We start from the raw sequence: 12995 nt of genomic DNA on the forward strand, positions 1-12995 counted from the left end.
TCAACATTAGTGAATTTTAATCTTGATGGTCCAGGATCAACATTAGTGAATTTTAAACTTGATGGTCCAGGATCAACATTAGTGAATTTTAAACTTGATGGTCCAGGATCAACATTAGTGATTTTATAAACTTGATGGTCCAGGATCAAAATTAGTGATTTTATAAACTTGATGGTCCAGCATCAACATTAGTGAACTTTAATCATGATGGTCCAGGATCAACATTAGTGAATTTATAAACTTGATGGTCCAGGATCAACATTAGTGAATTTTATTCTTGATGGTCCAGGATCAACATTAGTGAATTTTAATCTTAATGGTCCAGGATCAGCATTAGTGACATTTAATCTTGATGGTCCAGGATCAACATTAGGGATTTTATCATCTTGATGGTCCAGGATCAACATTAGTGAATTTTAATCTTGATAGTCCAGGATCAACATTAGTGAATTAATAATCTTGATGGTCCAGGATCAGCATTAGTGATTTTTAATCTTGATGGTCCAGGATCAACATTAGTGAATTCATAATCTTGATGGTCCAGGATCAACATTAGTGAATTTTATTCTTGATGGTCCAGGATCAACATTAGTGAGTTTTATTCTTGATGGTCCAGGATCAACATTAGTGAATTTTAAACTTGATGGTCCAGGATCAACATTAGTGAATTTTAATCTTGATGGTCCAGGATCAACATTAGTGAATTTTAAACTTGATGGTCCAGGATCAACATTAGTGAATTTTAAACTTGATGGTCCAGGATCAACATTAGTGATTTTATAAACTTGATGGTCCAGGATCAAAATTAGTGATTTTATAAACTTGATGGTCCAGCATCAACATTAGTGAACTTTAATCATGATGGTCCAGGATCAACATTAGTGAATTTATAAACTTGATGGTCCAGGATCAACATTAGTGAATTTTATTCTTGATGGTCCAGGATCAACATTAGTGAATTTTAATCTTTTTGGTCCAGGATCAACATTAGTGAATTTTAATCTTGATGGTCCAGGATCAACATTAGTGAATCTATAAACTTGATGGTGATTTTATAAACTTGATGGTCCAGGATCAACATTAGTTAGTTTTAATCTTGATGGTCCAGGATCAACATTAGTGAATTTTAAACTTGATGGTCCAGGATCAACATTAGTGAATTTTAATCTTAATGGTCCAGGATCAGCATTAGTGACATTTAATCTTGATGGTCCAGGATCAACATTAGGGATTTTATCATCTTGATGGTCCAGGATCAACATTAGTGAATTTTAATCTTGATAGTCCAGGATCAACATTAGTGAATTAATAATCTTGATGGTCCAGGATCAGCATTAGTGATTTTTAATCTTGATGGTCCAGGATCAACATTAGTGAATTCATAATCTTGATGGTCCAGGATCAACATTAGTGAATTTTATTCTTGATGGTCCAGGATCAACATTAGTGAATTTTAAACTTGATGGTCCAGGATCAACATTAGTGAATTTTAAACTTGATGGTCCAGGATCAACATTAGTGAATTTTAATCTTGATGGTCCAGGATCAACATTGGTGAACTTTAATCTTGATGGTCCAGGATCAACATCAGTGAATTTTAATCTTGATGGTCCAGGATCAACATTAGTGAATTTTAATCTTGATGGTCCAGGATCAACATTAGTGAATTCATAATCTTGATGGTCCAGGATCAACATTAGTGAATTTTAATCTTAATGGTCCAGGATCAGCATTAGTGACATTTAATCTTGATGGTCCAGGATCAACATTAGGGATTTTATCATCTTGATGGTCCAGGATCAACATTAGAGAATTTTAAACTTGATGGTCCAGGATCAACATTAGTGATTTTATAAACTTGATGGTCCAGGATCAACATTAGTGATTTTATAAACTTGATGGTCCAGGATCAACATTAGTGAATTTTAAACTTGATGGTCCAGGATCAACATTAGTGATGTTATAAACTTGATGGTCCAGGATCAACATTAGTGAATTTTAATCTTGATGGTCCAGGATCAACATTAGTGAATTTTAATCTTGATGGTCCAGGATCAACATTAGTGAATTTTATTCTTGATGGTCCAGGATCAACATTAGAGAATTTTAATCTTGATGGTCCAGGATCAACATTAGTGATATCATAATCTTGATGGTGCAGGATCAACATTAGTGAATTCATAATCTTGATGGTCCAGGATCAACATTAGTGAGTTTTAATCTTGATGGTCCAGGATCAACATTAGTGACATTTAATCTTGATGGTCCAGGATCAACATTAGGGATTTTATCATCTTGATGGTCCAGGATCAACATTAGTGAATTCATAATCTTGATGGTCCAGGATCAACATTAGTGAATTTTAATCTTAATGGTCCAGGATCAGCATTAGTGAATTCATAATCTTGATGGTGCAGGATCAACATTAGTGAATTCATAATCTTGATGGTCCAGGATCAACATTAGTGAATTTAAATCTTGATGGTCCAGGATCAACATTAGTGAATTTTAATCTTGATGGTCAAGGATCAACATTAGTGAATTTTAATCTTGATGGTCCAGGATCAGCATTAGTGACATTTAATATTGATGGTCCAGGATCAACATTAGGGATTTTATCATCTTGATGGTCCAGGATCAACATTAGTGAATTCCTAATCTTGATGGTCCAGGATCAACATTAGTGAATTTTCATCTTAATGGTCCAGGATCAGCATTAGTGACATTTAATCTTGATGGTCCAGGATCAACATTAGGGATTTTATCATCTTGATGGTCCAGGATCAACATTGGTGAATTTTAATCTTGATGGTCCAGGATCAACATTAGTGAATTCTTAATCTTGTTGGTCCAGGATCAACATTAGTGAGTTTTAAACTTGATGGTCCAGGATCAGCATTAGTGAATTTTAAACTTGATGGTCCAGGATCAACATTAGTGAATTTTAATCTTGATGGTCCAGGATCAACATTAGTGAATTTTAATCTTGATGGTCCAGGATCAACATTGGTGAACTTTAATCTTGATGGTCCAGGATCAACATTAGTGAATTTTAAACTTGATGGTCCAGGATCAACAATAGTGAATTCTTAATCTTGATGGTCCAGGATCAACATTAGTGAATTTTAATCTTGATGGTTCAGGATCAACATTGGTGAATTTTAATCTTGATGGTCCAGGTTCAACATTAGTGAATTTTAATCTTGATGGTCCAGTATCAACATTAGTGAGTTTTAATCTTGATGGTCCAGGATCAACATTAGTGATTTTATAAACTTGATGGTCCAGGATCAACATTAGTGATTTTATAAACTTGATGGTCCAGGATCAACATTAGTGAATTTTAAACTTGATGGTCCAGGATCAGCATTAGTGACATTTAATCTTGATGGTCCAGGATCAACATTAGGGATTTTATCATCTTGATGGTCCAGGATCAACATTGGTGAATTTTAATCTTGATGGTCCAGGATCAACATTAGTGAATTCTTAATCTTGTTGGTCCAGGATCAACATTAGTGAGTTTTAAACTTGATGGTCCAGGATCAGCATTAGTGAATTTTAAACTTGATGGTCCAGGATCAACATTAGTGAATTTTAATCTTGATGGTCCAGGATCAACATTAGTGAATTTTAATCTTGATGGTCCAGGATCAACATTGGTGAACTTTAATCTTGATGGTCCAGGATCAACATTAGTGAATTTTAAACTTGATGGTCCAGGATCAACAATAGTGAATTCTTAATCTTGATGGTTCAGGATCAACATTGGTGAATTTTAATCTTGATGGTCCAGGTTCAACATTAGTGAATTTTAATCTTGATGGTCCAGTATCAACATTAGTGAGTTTTAATCTTGATGGTCCAGGATCAACATTAGTGATTTTATAAACTTGATGGTCCAGGATCAACATTAGTGATTTTATAAACTTGATGGTCCAGGATCAACATTAGTGAATTTTAAACTTGATGGTCCAGGATCAACATTAGTGAGTTTTAATCTTGATGGTCCAGGATCAACATTAGAGAATTTTAAACTTGATGGTCCAGGATCAACATTAGTGAATTTATAAACTTGATGGTCCAGGATCAACATTAGTGATTTTATAAACTTGATGGTCCAGGATCAACATTAGTGAGTTTTAATCCTGATGGTCCAGGATCAGCATTAGTGAATTTTAAACTTGATGGTCCAGGATCAACATTAGTGATGTTATAAACTTGATGGTCCAGGATCAACATTAGTGATTTTATAAACTTGATGGTCCAGGATCAACATTAGTGAATTTTAATCTTGATGGTCCAGGATCAACATTAGTGAATTTTAATCTTGATGGTCCAGGATCAACATTAGTGAATTTTATTCTTGATGGTCCAGGATCAACATTAGTGAATTTTAATCTTGATGGTCCAGGATCAACATTAGTGAATTTTAATCTTGATGGTCCAGGATCAACATTAGTGAATCTATAAACTTGATGGTGATTTTATAAACTTGATGGTCCAGGATCAACATTAGTGATTTTATAAACTTGATGGTCCAGGATCAACATTAGTGAGTTTTAATCTTGATGGTCCAGGATCAACATTAGATAATTTTAAACTTGATGGTCCAGGATCAACATTAGTGAATTCATAATCTTTATGGTCCAGGATCAACATTAGTGAGTTTTAATCTTGATGGTCCAGGATCAACATTGGTGAATTTTAATCTTGATGGTCCAGGATCAACATTAGTGATTTTATAAACTTGATGGTCCAGGATCAACATTAGTGATTTTATAAACTTGATGGTCCAGGATCAACATTAGTGAATTTTAAACTTGATGGTCCAGGATCAACATTAGTGAGTTTTAATCTTGATGGTCCAGGATCAACATTAGATAATTTTAAACTTGATGGTCCAGGATCAACATTAGTGATTTTATAAACTTGATGGTCCAGGATCAACATTAGTGATTTTATAAACTTGATGGTCCAGGATCAACATTAGTGAGTTTTAATCTTGATGGTCCAGGATCAACATTAGTGAATTTTAAACTTGATGGCCCAGGATCAACATTAGTGATTTTATAAACTTAATGGTCCAGGATCAACATTAGTGAATTTTAAACTTGATGGTCCAGGATCATTATTAGTGAATTCATAATCTTGATGGTCCAGGATCAACATTAGTGAATTTTAATCTTGATGGTCCAGGATCAACATTGGTGAATTTTAATCTTGATGGTCCAGGATCAACATTAGTGAATTTTAATCTTGATGGTCCAGGATCAACATTAGTGAATTCATAATCTTGATGGTCCAGGATCAACATTAGTGAATTTTAATCTTAATGGTCCAGGATCAGCATTAGTGACATTTAATCTTGATGGTCCAGGATCAACATTAGGGATTTTATCATCTTGATGGTCCAGGATCAACATTAGTGAATTAATAATCTTGATGGTCCAGGATCAGCATTAGTGATTTTTAATCTTGATGGCCCAGGATCAACATTAGTGAATTCATAATCTTGATGGTCCAGGATCAACATTAGTGAATTTTAATCTTGATGGTCCAGGGTCAACATTAGTGAATTTTAAACTTGATGGTCCAGGATCAACATTAGTGAATTTTAATCTTGATGGTCCAGGATCAACATTAGTGAATTTTAAACTTGATGGTCCAGGATCAACATTAGTGAATTTTAAACTTGATGGTCCAGGATCAACATTAGTGATTTTATAAACTTGATGGTCCAGGATCAAAATTAGTGATTTTATAAACTTGATGGTCCAGCATCAACATTAGTGAACTTTAATCATGATGGTCCAGGATCAACATTAGTGAATTTATAAACTTGATGGTCCAGGATCAACATTAGTGAATTTTATTCTTGATGGTCCAGGATCAACATTAGTAAATTTTAATCTTAATGGTCCAGGATCAGCATTAGTGACATTTAATCTTGATGGTCCAGGATCAACATTAGGGATTTTATCATCTTGATGGTCCAGGATCAACATTAGTGAATTTTAATCTTGATAGTCCAGGATCAACATTAGTGAATTAATAATCTTGATGGTCCAGGATCAGCATTAGTGATTTTTAATCTTGATGGTCCAGGATCAACATTAGTGAATTCATAATCTTGATGGTCCAGGATCAACATTAGTGAATTTTATTCTTGATGGTCCAGGATCAACATTAGTGAACTTTAATCATGATGGTCCAGGATCAACATTAGTGAATTTATAAACTTGATGGTCCAGGATCAACATTAGTGAATTTTATTCTTGATGGTCCAGGATCAACATTAGTGAATTTTAAACTTGATGGTCCAGGATCAACATTAGTGATTTTATAAACTTGATGGTCCAGGATCAAAATTAGTGATTTTATAAACTTGATGGTCCAGCATCAACATTAGTGAACTTTAATCATGATGGTCCAGGATCAACATTAGTGAATTTATAAACTTGATGGTCCAGGATCAACATTAGTGAATTTTATTCTTGATGGTCCAGGATCAACATTAGTGAATTTTAATCTTTTTGGTCCAGGATCAACATTAGTGAATTTTAATCTTGATGGTCCAGGATCAACATTAGTGAATCTATAAACTTGATGGTGATTTTATAAACTTGATGGTCCAGGATCAACATTAGTTAGTTTTAATCTTGATGGTCCAGGATCAACATTAGTGAATTTTAAACTTGATGGTCCAGGATCAACATTAGTGAATTTTAATCTTGATGGTCCAGGATCAACATTGGTGAACTTTAATCTTGATGGTCAAGGATCAACATTAGTGAATTTTAATCTTGATGGTCCAGGATCAACATTAGTGAATTCATAATCTTGATGGTCCAAGATCAACATTAGTGAATTCATAATCTTGATGGTCCAGCATCAACATTAGTGAATTTTAATCTTAATGGTCCTGGATCAACATTAGTGAATTTTAATCTTGATGGTCAAGGATCAACATTAGTGAATTTTAATCTTGATGGTCCAGGATCAACATTAGTGAATTCATAATCTTGATGGTCCAGGATCAACATTAGTGAATTTTAATCTTAATGGTCCAGGATCAGCATTAGTGACATTTAATCTTGATTGTCCAGGATCAACATTAGGGATTTTATCATCTTGATGGTCCAGGATCAACATTAGTGAATTTTAATCTTGATAGTCCAGGATCAACATTAGTGAATTAATAATCTTGATGGTCCAGGATCAGCATTAGTGATTTTTAATCTTGATGGTCCATGATCAACATTAGTGAATTCATAATCTTGATGGTCCAGGATCAACATTAGTGAGTTTTATTCTTGATGGTCCAGGATCAACATTAGTGAATTTTAAACTTGATGGTCCAGGATCAACATTAGTGAATTTTAATCTTGATGGTCCAGGATCAACATTAGTGAATTTTAAACTTGATGGTCCAGGATCAACATTAGTGAATTTTAAACTTGATGGTCCAGGATCAACATTAGTGATTTTATAAACTTGATGGTCCAGGATCAAAATTAGTGATTTTATAAACTTGATGGTCCAGGATCAACATTAGTGAACTTTAATCATGATGGTCCAGGATCAACATTAGTGAATTTATAAACTTGATGGTCCAGGATCAACATTAGTGAATTTTATTCTTGATGGTCCAGGATCAACATTAGTGAATTTTAATCTTGATGGTCCAGGATCAACATTAGTGAATTTTAATCTTGATGGTCCAGGATCAACATTAGTGAATCTATAAACTTGATGGTGATTTTATAAACTTGATGGTCCAGGATCAACATTAGTGATTTTATAAACTTGATGGTCCAGGATCAACATTAGTGAGTTTTAATCTTGATGGTCCAGGATCAACATTAGATAATTTTAAACTTGATGGTCCAGGATCAACATTAGTGAATTCATAATCTTTATGGTCCAGGATCAACATTAGTGAGTTTTAATCTTGATGGTCCAGGATCAACATTAGTAAATTTTGTTCTTGATGGTCCAGGATCAACATTAGTGAATTTTAAACTTGATGGTCCAGGATCAACATTAGTGAATTTTAATCTTGATGGTCCAGGATCAACATTAGTGAATTTTAATCTTGATGGTCCAGGATCAACATTAGTGAATTTTAATCTTGATGGTCCAGGATCAACATTAGTGAATTTTAATCATGATGGTCAAGGATCAACATTAGTGAATTTTAAACTTGATGGTCCAGGATCAACATTGGTGAATTTTAATCTTGATGGTCCAGGATCAACATTAGTGCTTTTATAAACTTGATGGTCCAGGATCAACATTAGTGATTTTATAAACTTGATGGTCCAGGATCAACATTAGTGAATTTTAAACTTGATGGTCCAGGATCAACATTAGTGAGTTTTAATCTTGATGGTCCAGGATCAACATTAGATAATTTTAAACTTGATGGTCCAGGATCAACATTAGTGATTTTATAAACTTGATGGTCCAGGATCAACATTAGTGATTTTATAAACTTGATGGTCCAGGATCAACATTAGTGAGTTTTAATCTTGATGGTCCAGGATCAACATTAGTGAATTTTAAACTTGATGGCCCAGGATCAACATTAGTGATTTTATAAACTTAATGGTCCAGGATCAACATTAGTGAATTTTAAACTTGATGGTCCAGGATCAACATTAGTGAATTCATAATCTTGATGGTCCAGGATCAACATTAGTGATTTTTAATCTTGATGGTCCAGGATCAACATTGGTGAATTTTAATCTTGATGGTCCAGGATCAACATTAGTGAATTTTAATCTTGATGGTCCAGGATCAACATTAGTAAATTTTATTCTTGATGGTCCTGGATCAACATTAGTGAATTTTAAACTTGATGGTCCAGGATCAACATTAGTGAATTTTAATCTTGATGGTCCAGGATCAACATTAGTGAATTTTAATCTTGATGGTCCAGGATCAACATTAGTGAGTTTTAAACTTGATGGTCCAGGATCAACATTAGTGAATTTTAAACTTGATGGTCCAGGATCAACATTAGTGAATTTTAATCTTGATGGTCCAGGATCAACATTGGTGAACTTTAATCTTGATGGTCAAGGATCAACATTAGTGACATTTAATCTTGATGGTCCAGGATCAACATTAGGGATTTTATCATCTTGATGGTCCAGGATCAACATTAGTGAATTTTAATCTTGATAGTCCAGGATCAACATTAGTGAATTAATAATCTTGATGGTCCAGGATCAGCATTAGTGATTTTTAATCTTGATGGTCCAGGATCAACATTAGTGAATTTTAATCTTGATGGTCCAGGATCAACATTAGTGAATTTTAAACTTGATGGTCCAGGATCAACATTAGTGAATTTTAAACTTGATGGTCCAGGATCAACATTAGTGATTTTATAAACTTGATGGTCCAGGATCAAAATTAGTGATTTTATAAACTTGATGGTCCAGGATCAACATTAGTGAACTTTAATCATGATGGTCCAGGATCAACATTAGTGAATTTATAAACTTGATGGTCCAGGATCAACATTAGTGAATTTTATTCTTGATGGTCCAGGATCAACATTAGTGAATTTTAATCTTGATGGTCCAGGATCAACATTAGTGAATTTTAATCTTGATGGTCCAGGATCAACATTAGTGAATCTATAAACTTGATGGTGATTTTATAAACTTGATGGTCCAGGATCAACATTAGTGATTTTATAAACTTGATGGTCCAGGATCAACATTAGTGAGTTTTAATCTTGATGGTCCAGGATCAACATTAGATAATTTTAAACTTGATGGTCCAGGATCAACATTAGTGAATTCATAATCTTTATGGTCCAGGATCAACATTAGTGAGTTTTAATCTTGATGGTCCAGGATCAACATTAGTAAATTTTGTTCTTGATGGTCCAGGATCAACATTAGTGAATTTTAAACTTGATGGTCCAGGATCAACATTAGTGAATTTTAATCTTGATGGTCCAGGATCAACATTAGTGAATTTTAATCTTGATGGTCCAGGATCAACATTAGTGAATTTTAATCTTGATGGTCCAGGATCAACATTAGTGAATTTTAATCATGATGGTCAAGGATCAACATTAGTGAATTTTAAACTTGATGGTCCAGGATCAACATTGGTGAATTTTAATCTTGATGGTCCAGGATCAACATTAGTGCTTTTATAAACTTGATGGTCCAGGATCAACATTAGTGATTTTATAAACTTGATGGTCCAGGATCAACATTAGTGAATTTTAAACTTGATGGTCCAGGATCAACATTAGTGAGTTTTAATCTTGATGGTCCAGGATCAACATTAGATAATTTTAAACTTGATGGTCCAGGATCAACATTAGTGATTTTATAAACTTGATGGTCCAGGATCAACATTAGTGATTTTATAAACTTGATGGTCCAGGATCAACATTAGTGAGTTTTAATCTTGATGGTCCAGGATCAACATTAGTGAATTTTAAACTTGATGGCCCAGGATCAACATTAGTGATTTTATAAACTTAATGGTCCAGGATCAACATTAGTGAATTTTAAACTTGATGGTCCAGGATCAACATTAGTGAATTCATAATCTTGATGGTCCAGGATCAACATTAGTGATTTTTAATCTTGATGGTCCAGGATCAACATTGGTGAATTTTAATCTTGATGGTCCAGGATCAACATTAGTGAATTTTAATCTTGATGGTCCAGGATCAACATTAGTAAATTTTATTCTTGATGGTCCTGGATCAACATTAGTGAATTTTAAACTTGATGGTCCAGGATCAACATTAGTGAATTTTAATCTTGATGGTCCAGGATCAACATTAGTGAATTTTAATCTTGATGGTCCAGGATCAACATTAGTGAGTTTTAAACTTGATGGTCCAGGATCAACATTAGTGAATTTTAAACTTGATGGTCCAGGATCAACATTAGTGAATTTTAATCTTGATGGTCCAGGATCAACATTGGTGAACTTTAATCTTGATGGTCAAGGATCAACATTAGTGAATTTTAATCTTGATGGTCCAGGATCAACATTAGTGAATTCATAATCTTGATGGTCCAGGATCAACATTAGTGAATTCATAATCTTGATGGTCCAGGATCAACATTAGTGAATTTTAATCTTAATGGTCCAGGATCAGCATTAGTGACATTTAATCTTGATGGTCCAGGATCAACATTAGTGAATTAATAATCTTGATGGTCCAGGATCAGCATTAGTGATTTTTAATCTTGATGGCCCAGGATCAACATTAGTGAATTCATAATCTTGATGGTCCAGGATCAACATTAGTGAATTTTAATCTTGATGGTCCAGGATCAACATTAGTGAATTTTAAACTTGATGGTCCAGGATCAACATTAGTGAATTTTAATCTTGATGGTCCAGGATCAACATTAGTGAATTTTAAACTTGATGGTCCAGGATCAACATTAGTGAATTTTAAACTTGATGGTCCAGGATCAAAATTAGTGATTTTATAAACTTGATGGTCCAGCATCAACATTAGTGAACTTTAATCATGATGGTCCAGGATCAACATTAGTGAATTTATAAACTTGATGGTCCAGGATCAACATTAGTGAATTTTATTCTTGATGGTCCAGGATCAACATTAGTGAATTTTAATCTTAATGGTCCAGGATCAGCATTAGTGACATTTAATCTTGATGGTCCAGGATCAACATTAGGGATTTTTTCATCTTGATGGTCCAGGATCAACATTAGTGAATTTTAATCTTGATGGTCAAGGATCAACATTAGTGAATTTTAATCTTGATGGTCCAGGATCAACATTAGTGAATTTTAATCTTGATGGTCCAGGATCAACATTAGTGAATTTTAATCTTGATGGTCAAGGATCAACATTAGTGAATTTTAAACTTGATGGTCCAGGATCAACATTGGTGAATTTTAATCTTGATGGTCCAGGATCAACATTAGTGATTTTATAAACTTGATGGTCCAGGATCAACATTAGTGATTTTATAAACTTGATGGTCCAGGATCAACATTAGTGAATTTTAAACTTGATGGTCCAGGATCAACATTAGTGAGTTTTAATCTTGATGGTCCAGGATCAACATTAGATAATTTTAAACTTGATGGTCCAGGATCAACATTAGTGATTTTATAAACTTGATGGTCCAGGATCAACATTAGTGATTTTATAAACTTGATGGTCCAGGATCAACATTAGTGAGTTTTAATCTTGATGGTCCTGGATCAACATTAGTGAATTTTAAACTTGATGGCCCAGGATCAACATTAGTGATTTTATAAACTTAATGGTCCAGGATCAACATTAGTGAATTTTAAACTTGATGGTCCAGGATCAACATTAGTGAATTCATAATCTTGATGGTCCAGGATCAACATTAGTGAATTTTAATCTTGATGGTCCAGGATCAACATTGGTGAATTTTAATCTTGATGGTCCAGGATCAACATTAGTGAATTTTAATCTTGATGGTCCAGGATCAACATTAGTAAATTTTATTCTTGATGGTCCTGGATCAACATTAGTGAATTTTAAACTTGATGGTCCAGGATCAACATTAGTGAATTTTAATCTTGATGGTCCAGGATCAACATTAGTGAATTTTAATCTTGATGGTCCAGGATCAACATTAGTGAGTTTTAAACTTGATGGTCCAGGATCAACATTAGTGAATTTTAAACTTGATGGTCCAGGATCAACATTAGTGAATTTTAATCTTGATGGTCCAGGATCAACATTGGTGAACTTTAATCTTGATGGTCAAGGATCAACATTAGTGAATTTTAATCTTGATGGTCCAGGATCAACATTAGTGAATTCATAATCTTGATGGTCCAGGATCAACATTAGTGAATTCATAATCTTGATGGTCCAGGATCAACATTAGTGAATTTTAATCTTAATGGTCCAGGATCAGCATTAGTGACATTTAATCTTGATGGTCCAGGATCAACATTAGGGATTTTATCATCTTGATGGTCCAGGATCA

This window comes from Danio rerio, chromosome 19 (assembly GCF_052040795.2).
Source record: "Danio rerio strain M-AB ecotype USA chromosome 19, GRCz13ab, whole genome shotgun sequence".
NCBI lineage: Eukaryota > Metazoa > Chordata > Actinopteri > Cypriniformes > Danionidae > Danio > Danio rerio.